The sequence below is a fragment of the Mustela lutreola genome, chromosome 12 (genome assembly GCF_030435805.1).
Source record: "Mustela lutreola isolate mMusLut2 chromosome 12, mMusLut2.pri, whole genome shotgun sequence".
In the NCBI taxonomy this organism is placed as follows: Eukaryota; Metazoa; Chordata; class Mammalia; order Carnivora; family Mustelidae; genus Mustela; species Mustela lutreola.
In genome coordinates, this window is record NC_081301.1 from 13275228 (window position 1) to 13283995 (window position 8768).

General features: G+C 43.2%; 1 long non-coding RNA gene across 3 annotated transcripts in view; it reads right to left on the bottom strand.

Annotated features, from left to right (window-relative positions):
* Window positions 1-8666, bottom strand: part of LOC131812292 (uncharacterized) — a 41721-nt gene extending 33055 nt beyond the window's left edge. For all 3 annotated transcript variants that reach the window (XR_009346301.1, XR_009346303.1, XR_009346302.1), the window contains exons 1-2: window positions 8403-8666; window positions 5689-5825 (exon numbers count right to left, since the gene is read on the bottom strand). This is a non-coding gene — a long non-coding RNA (uncharacterized LOC131812292). The remainder of the gene's footprint in view (window positions 1-5688; window positions 5826-8402) is intronic.
* Window positions 8667-8768: the final 102 nt, after the last annotated feature.

Here is an 8768-nt window from a genome sequence, read left to right on the forward strand (position 1 = left end):
GAATGTTGGGCAAGATTGGAGAATGAGATAAAGACTTTTAAGTATAATCATTAAAATTATGTCTGTCTGCCCTCAACAGTTTCACATGCGTCACAGATATTGTGTTCTGGGGATTCTTATTATTTTTTAAGATTTTATTTATTTATTTGACTGACAAAGATCACAAGTGGGCAGAGAGGCAGACAGAGAGAGAGAGAGAGAGAGAGGAGGAAGCAGGCTCCCCCGAAGTGGGGCTTGATCCCAGAGCCCTGAGATCATGACCTGAGTCGAAGGCAGAGGCTTTAACCACTGAGCCACCCAGGCACCCCTGTTCTGGGGATTCTAAAATAAGTAAATCCTCATGTATGCTGAGGTGCAGTGAGGGAATAGTACCTCTCCCCCCACCAGTGAAGCCAGAGGCAGTGTCCAGAATCAGGCTTGAAGGCTGCAGGGATGTCCTCCAGGAGCGATCGGACACCCTGGCCACCCAAGAAAGGCGAGAAGGAGGGGGGCAGGTTATGGTGGAGAGGAACTTTAGATATATTTCTAAGCTTCTCAACAATCCAATAAACTAGGGGCTACCATACCTATCATATAGATGAGGAAACTAAGGCCCAGAGAGATTAAGAAGCTTGCCTAAATCTGAGAGCTAATAGGCTGTGGAGTTGGGATCTAAATCTTGGCACAGCGATAGATTAGCAATCCAGAGTCTGGTTTCTAGTCCAGGTCTGAACCTGCTTGCTGAGTGACTGTTGTGCAAGTCAGTTAACATCTCAGGTCTCTGTTTTCTCCTCTGCTTAATGGAGGTTTGGCTAAAAAGGTGTCCATAGACCCCCTCCTGGTCTGCCAATATAAGAGTCCGAGCAGAAAAACAGGAAGGAGGCCCCAAGGGGCTCTGATGGATGGGAGGAGAGAGCAGCTCAAGTCCAAGTGCAAGTTTTCCTCACTGTATTTAGTATTAGTCATTGAAGAGTGAATCACTGGTGAGTGAATGCCTTGTTAATTGTGATGTGGGATCACTTCTGAATGGATCTCACAGCTTTCTCAGTAAGAGGAACTTCTGGGACCTCAGATTCCCTTATGCAGCAGATTTTAAAGTTTTAAACAGAAGTACCATCCAGAAAAACCTTCCAAAAACTAATTTGACAGACAGAGATCACAAGTAGGCAGAGAGGCAAGCAGAGAGAGATAGGGAAGCAGGCTCCCTGCTGAGCAGGCAGCCTGATGTGAGTTTTTTTGGGAGGAGGGGTTACTTAAAGAGGGGATTGTCAGGGGATAGAGCCTACCTCCTTGGACCTCAGAGTATGCCAGGGAGGCTCAAATAGGTGGGCTCCACCCTCCCTCCATCCCCTCCCAAAATGTGTGTGTTTGGGGTGGTACAGCAGGTATAGCAAAGGGAAGGCCCAACCCATTTTGCCCTGGGCCCTACTTCAGTCAGTCTTTCAGACCACCTGAGCCAGCAGCTGCCTGGTTCCCATTCTTCCTCTCTTCTTTCTCTCTCCCAATTATTTCTTATTATTCAGCAGAAACCCTTCTGATCTCCGTTGAATGCCATGAGAGCAGATAAAGGTTCTTCCTTGCCCAGTTTACATGGAGAAGCTGTTCCAGGAGCTCTTCATTGGCCCTCAGACATCATACTGGCAGCTACAGTTTCCCGTGGGTTTATTCATTACCAAGCACTTGGCAAAGAGCTTTGCATGCTTTACCTCATTTTCTCTTCACAACTATCAGCGGAATTAGACACTCCTGTTTCCTCCTTTTGGAGGCAAGGAAATGAAGAATTAGAGACTTTACGGAACCTGTCCAAAGACACAGAGCTCCTCAGAAGCCAGGCTGGGGCTCAAATCCAATTACAGTGTTGGATAATTTCCGACCTGTCAGTGTGGGTCCTTCTTATGTTTTTTTGGCTGTGTTATGGTTGTTTCCTCCGTTATTTCTAAGCCCTGCTCTGTGTTCACCGTGGATGGTAGAGGGGAACCCCTTCTTCTCCAGTCTGGGTTTCAATGGGGAAGGTTTTTCTAAGCACATTTCCTGCTTTCTCTCCCTGCTTCATGCATTCCTGGATAGATGAGGAACTGCTCCCTTTGGTAAATCTGAGAACACCTGGTTGTGCTCAACTCAGCATTAATTCATTGTCATCCTTATTGGGAGGGAGTTGTTCCTGGGGCTCTGCCCCCTGTCAGCTGTGGGAGCTGTCCTGGTACTTGCAGCCAGGTTCTAGGATTCACGATTCGTGGTGCCCTTCAGCCACCAGCCCTGGAAGTTTCTTCTCCAACCTAGTTTACTGTCACTATTAAAGGTGATCTTTATTGGCTCCCCTCTGCTTTTTTTTTTTTTTTTTTTTTTTTTTTTTTAAGATTTTACTTATTTATTTGACAGACAGAGATCACAAGTAGGCAGAGAGGCAGGCAGAGAGAGACAGGGAAGCAGGCTCCCTGCTGAGCAGGCAGCCTGATGTGAGGCTCTATCCCAGGACCCTGGGATCATGACCTGAGCTGAAGGCAGAGGCTTTAACCCACTGAGCCACTCAGGCACCCTTCCCCTCTGCTTTTGTTTAATGTCCTAACTTGGTTCAGAATGCAGGCAAAGCAAATGGAATGCCATTTGCTCAGTGTCCTTCAGAGAGCCCAAAAGGGGCATCCTGGAGGCATTAAACTGATGGGAAAATTTCGTGGTCTGCTGCTGGTTCCAATCCTTACCTTGGTTGACTTCAGAGTGTAACTCCAACTTCCCCAGGCTTCGAGCTCTCATGGCTGCCCCCTCCTAAGCAAAAGTTGTTTCTCTGTATCTGTTTTTTTCTCCCTCTATTAATTCTAATTAATTCTCTCCAGTATCTCTTGCAGGCTAGGGGTGGCCATGTGACTCATCAATGCAATGTGAAGAGAAGTGATGAGAAAAACTTCTGGGTCATATATTAAAGGGAAGTCCCTTACTAATCACTTCTTTTCTTCCCTTCCACTGGCTGGAATGGAACATGATGGTGGCAGCTGAAGGAAGTATTTTGAACCATGAGATAGAAGCTATGATTTTGGGGTGGCAGTGCAACAACCAAGGAAGAGCTTAAAAACTGCCACCTTCAAGCTGCCACATCTGCCCTTGACTACCTCTCCAGACTTCTTTGTGAGAGAGCAGTAAACCTCTAGCTTGTGAAAGCCTCTGTCATCTGAACCCACATATCCTAACTAACACAGGCAGGAACCCAAGAATTTGCTTCCCAATTTTGGGAAGGGGTGGAGGGATCTGGCACCTGATTCCCACATATGAGGGAATCAATGAATGTGGGGGAGGATGGAAAGACTGGACATTTGTTGCGCGCTTAGTGTATTTCAGATACCGTGCCTGACACTTTCAGCCACACTTTCTCAGTCGATCTGAAAGACAATTCTGTTGGGTTACATTTAGCATTCCATTATGTAGTTGAGGCTCAGAGAAATGAAGTAACTTGACTACGATCACATAGCTGAAGGCAGAGGCTTTAACACACTGAGCCACCCAGGCACCCCAAAATCCCAGTTCTTGACAGGACCTGCCAAAATCTGTGGCATGGTGACAGTCACCATCACTTTGATACACTTGGGTCACATCACACATGCTTTTAACTTACATTATTTCAACTAAATGTGAAGGTCAACAAAGCAACAAAGAAAATTTAAATACTACTCTGTATGTGATAAAAGAGCTGAATCTGTGAAACTGCATTATGTTAAATGTTTGCTAGAAATGGAGCTAAAGTCACTGCAGATCTCAAAACCGTATTCTTTCATCTATGGCATGCCACTTACTCACCCACCCAACGTAGCACGACACAATGCAATCTCACCCCTGTTGGAGGACAACCCTCTGTGGGTCTCTTCCGTTTCTGCACATCTTGTGAGCAGAGGCACCGACTGTCCTTTGCCCCACACTGTTTTTTCAAAGGTGTTTGTTTAGCAAACAGCCTTCGAAATTAGAGATAGTTTCCCTCGGAGCAAAGAACAGAAATGCTTACTCTCCACTATGAAAGAGTTGGTTTCCTTAAGCCCAGAGTTCCTTTACTGTTGTGTGTTCAGACAGCCAGAATGGAGGCAAAAGCGTTGATGTTCATGCTGCATGCAGTGCTGTGGAGAATATAGCCCGTTGTCTCTGACCCAGAAGTTTCATGTCTTCTGCTTCTATCCACGAAACTGCATTATGTTAAATTTTTAGCTTGAAACTCAGGTAAAATCCCAGTTCTTTTTTTTTTTTTTTTTAAGATTTTATTTATTTATTTGACAGACAGAGATGACAAGCAGGCAGAGAGGCAGGCAGAGAGAGAGGGGGGAAGCAGGCTCCCTGCTGAGCAGAAAGCCCGATGTGGGGCTCGATCTCAGGACCCTGGGATCATGACCTGAGCTGAAGGCAGAGGCTTTAACCCACTGAGCCACCCAGGCACCCCAAAATCCCAGTTCTTGACAGGACCTGCCAAAATCTTGGCATGGTGACAGTCACCATCACTTTGATACACTTGGGTCACATCACACATGCTTTTAACTTACGTTATTTCAACTAAATGTGAAGGTCAACAAAGCAACAAAGAAAATTTAAATACTACTCTGTATGTGATAAAAGAGCTGAATCTGTTAATTTCTTAGTAGATCTCAGTTTTCATGTAGACCTCATGGTGTGCTCATTTGGCCACAGTGATTCTAAAGTCTGAAGATGCACATTTTTTTCATGTAACATGGTCTCTAATTCCAAACCACCCACTTCTTCTGGCCACCAGTCGAAGAGATGGCTATCAGATCTGACACTAGGGGAAAACTAAGAGATGATCGATCAGTCAGTCTCTGGTGTGGAACTTTCTTGAGAAATTTTAAGTACACTTTTCATCTTATATAATTTTGCTGTTGTTAACTTTAGAAGTCATGCCCTAATAAGCTGTAATGCCAGAGGATTATATTTTGGGGGGGCTGGTACAAAGTGGATGGGTATGTCAGAGGGGAGACAATTTAAACGGTCACAATGTTTCTTCTACAACTAAGTAGAACACATACTGGATCCTTATATTTATGCATCATTCTTCTTTTGTATCATGGATTTGCATCTAATCCTTTCTTCTACCCAGAGACTAAAGAGTCTTATGCACTTGATTTTTACTTCTTTGTCAATCTGCTATATCTTGAAGTTCATCAATTGCTATTTTTTTGGGGGGGGGTGATGCAGTAATATTTTTTGATTGCTAGTTTTTACTTAATTGAATTATGTATCATTGGAGAGTAACCAACTAAACTTAAAAATACATTAGACTTTTAAATTAGGTAGCACATGTACACAGTAATAAAATTCAGAGTATAAATTGTGCTGGTTTTGCTGTATCTCCAATATTACCCAGGAATTGGAATATCAGTATTTTAATATCTGGTTCTGGAATGGTGGCAACTCCAAAACCACTAGATAAAAAGGGGGTAAATGTACGGGGGGGGGGAATCTATAATCCAAGATATGACTATGAATGAAAAATCTAAAATAAATGAGTAAAATTAATGAATGAAATTAAGTCTTTAATACCAATAAGGAGATTAACTTTTGGTTTAAATAAACACCACAGATAGGTCTGAAAATAACTTCAAATTTCTAGCCTTTGGAAAAGGCTAACGATAGGAAAACATCCATTTTTTACAAAAGAAATTATAAATATATAAACAGGTAAAAATGTAACAAGAATGAGTAGATACGACAAAGCATCAGTACCTGGAGTGATCTCTTTCATCTCCCTAGTAATGGATGACCTCTCATACATTTGCTTTATCTTCCAGCTGACTGCCAGCTTGTGTCATTTATGCCACATCCCGAGGATGAACGTCTCTTTGCTGCACTCCAATCTAGGACTGAGAAATCAAGGTATGTGTGGGTTGGTGTGATAGTTTCAGGCCTTCCCCTTCTAGAGCCCTCCATCATGCCATCCAAAGCCCCCTGCCATGTGGTATCTCTCGTGTTTTCCTTTGCCAAGGATACAATGGGGCAGAGCATATCAGTTAGTCCAATGCCCAAACAGATATGGGGGGGGTGGTGGTGGTGTCAGTCTCCTCTTTCTATAGGCACACCCAATCTTCACTAGTGATTCTCCTGGAGTCTTCTCCCTTGCCTCTAGGAAGTGATACAATCCCCCATGGAGAGAGAGGAAGGGACGAGTCTTTCTATGACATTGTTCTTTCCTGAAGCCTGACTTCCCTCTCAACTATCCATTCTTTCCACTGATCAGTGGTGATGGTTTGTCTGTGGGGAGAGGGGATGGGAATGGTGAAGTGGAGGTAGAGGTTGGTGGAAGGGCTGGTTTCTCGAACAATGACTCCTCAAATGTTCTCCTGGAAGATAGCTAGTTCCAGTCACTGGCAGTGGGTTCCTTATGGACTTAAAGAGTTTCAGAGTTGGGCCTCAGCAGCAGTTTCAGGACAGTAGGAAAAATCCCCCTCAATGTCCGTTTCCACAAATATATATATCCTACCCCCCCCACCTTCTTTCATAGTTTAACAGATGTTGACATACTATTTACTTTCCTTTTTCTTGTTGTTTTCACTTGAAGTATTTCTTAGAGATTGTTCCATACCAAAACACACTCACATGCCTTGGTCTTTAATTGCTGCACATTTCCTACAGTATGGATGTATTAAAATGTATTACAATAGCTCTCTAGTGATAGTTTGTGTCTAGTCTTCTACAAACAATGCTGCACTCAATATTTTGTGTATCCATCTCTTTTCATATAAGTAGTCTTAAAAAAAAGTTAACTAGAACCCTGATAGGCATCCAATGGACAGTTCTAATTATGCTGCAATTGGTCACACACAATCTCTCCTTCAAAAATTGTGTGACTTATTATAAGAAGTGACAATTTCTATAGTCTTCAACTGTATTGCTTAGCATGAATAGGCACATCTCATGCACAACAATGTTTCTCTTCAACGTTGCATTCCAGGGTAATGTCTTCCACATAGACTTAAGTAACAATCAGGGATCTACACCTAAACTGCTACAAGTGGAAATAATTTGCATCTAATCTTTTAGATTAGAATGGTGTTTATGAATGCGTACTCTAAAGTCACATGTGCCTGAATTCGAGTCCCAGCACTGCCAATTTTTATGTCTTTTATAAAGTCTTTGACCTATATGACATATTTTTCTTATTCATAAAATGGGGCAAATACAGCATTGACTTCATGGGGGATGATATAGAGATAAAACAAGAAAGTATTCATCATTCTTAGGCCAGTTCCTGTTTCACAGTAGGTGTTCAATAAGCATTAGCTAGGTTTCAATTCAGGTGACAACTGAATATACAGAAACTTCCTAGTCAGACCTAAACTCACAGCTGGGCAAATAATGCCAATTGGTTCACAGCTTTCTTCCTTATTTGGCATAGGCAAATTTCTTGATTTCAGAGATGTTAAATTATGACCATAAACAAACTATACTTATTGGAATTAAAGGATATAGGAATAGAAGTATAGACCTATAGGGCTGGAAGGGATTTCAATTTAACCTTATATTGGATTATTATGTAATAGCCATCCCTATGTATTAAAAACTTATATGTCAAGCATTTTGTGTATATAATAAAATAATGAGATATCATTATCCTCATTTTGCAGAAAAGACTGTGGATCTGAGAAATCAAGTGACATGCCCAATGGTGAATCATTAGTAAGTTGAAGATCAAGGATTCACACCCAATTCTTTCTGAAAATAAGAGACTTGTAAACTACCATACACTTTTCAAAGAAATCTCACTTACTTAAGGCAAAGCTAGCTTATGAAAGCTCTTCAGTGCCGAGAGAGAGAGTCTGAACTTCATTTTGGTGGACTGAGGGAGGGCAGTCCTATTCATTAGACACAACAAACACAGTCCCTGGGGCCCTGCAATAGTTTTAGGGACTCACAAAAATGTTTTAAGTGCTTTTAAAGTCGGAAAAGAAAGATGAACTTATGGGTTAAAGAAAATGTTTTGCTGTAGAACATTAATATATTCATCTCTATGCCAATTTAGTTGTAAAATATGAACTATATGTGCATCAATATAAATATTAGATATATATATATTCTCCACAAACACAAGGCCAAAGTGTCAAGGTTCCACGAAAGTCAAAGCTGCCTTGTGCTGCGGTGCTCTTAACTTTCTGGGAGAATGCAACAGCAGACTGAGTTGGAAGAGCAGAGGACTGGTGGGAGGTGGTTAAATTGTGAAAAATGCCTTCACGATTTTTTGCCTCCCATCAAAGAGAGGTTATAAAGGACAGAAATGAAACACTGTAAGTGCCACGTTCTAGCTGCATGATCGTGGACCCGTGACTGGATCAACATAAGCCTCAGTATCGCCATTGATAAAATGGGGATAAGCCCCTCCTGGGATTGTTGGACAGGGACAGCGAGCCTCGTTCACCTCTGTGCACGAATCGCTCAAAACGTACCTGTTGAGTGAACGCAGTAAATGTGTGCTTAGCATTGCGGCCAGTGTAGCACAAGCGTCCAGTAAGCAGTATTTGCGGGCATTAAAAATAGTAAAAAGTCCACAAAGCAACAACCCCAACCCTTTGAGACCCAGTCGTACTTCAGCAAGCTCCACGCAAACCTGCGCAGTAACTTCCCTCGGCGGCGAGCGCGCGACGGCGCTTGCGCAGAGGCGCTCTCCTCCGCCCCTACAGGCGCCACCGCCAGTGGGGCGGGCCTCGGCGGCGGCGCGACGAGTCCAGAGGGAAGGGCTGAGGAAGGGGCGTGACTAGTGGGCCGGGGCCCGGCCACCCTCTTCCGGGCTCCGCCAGCTGCGCGCGCATTCT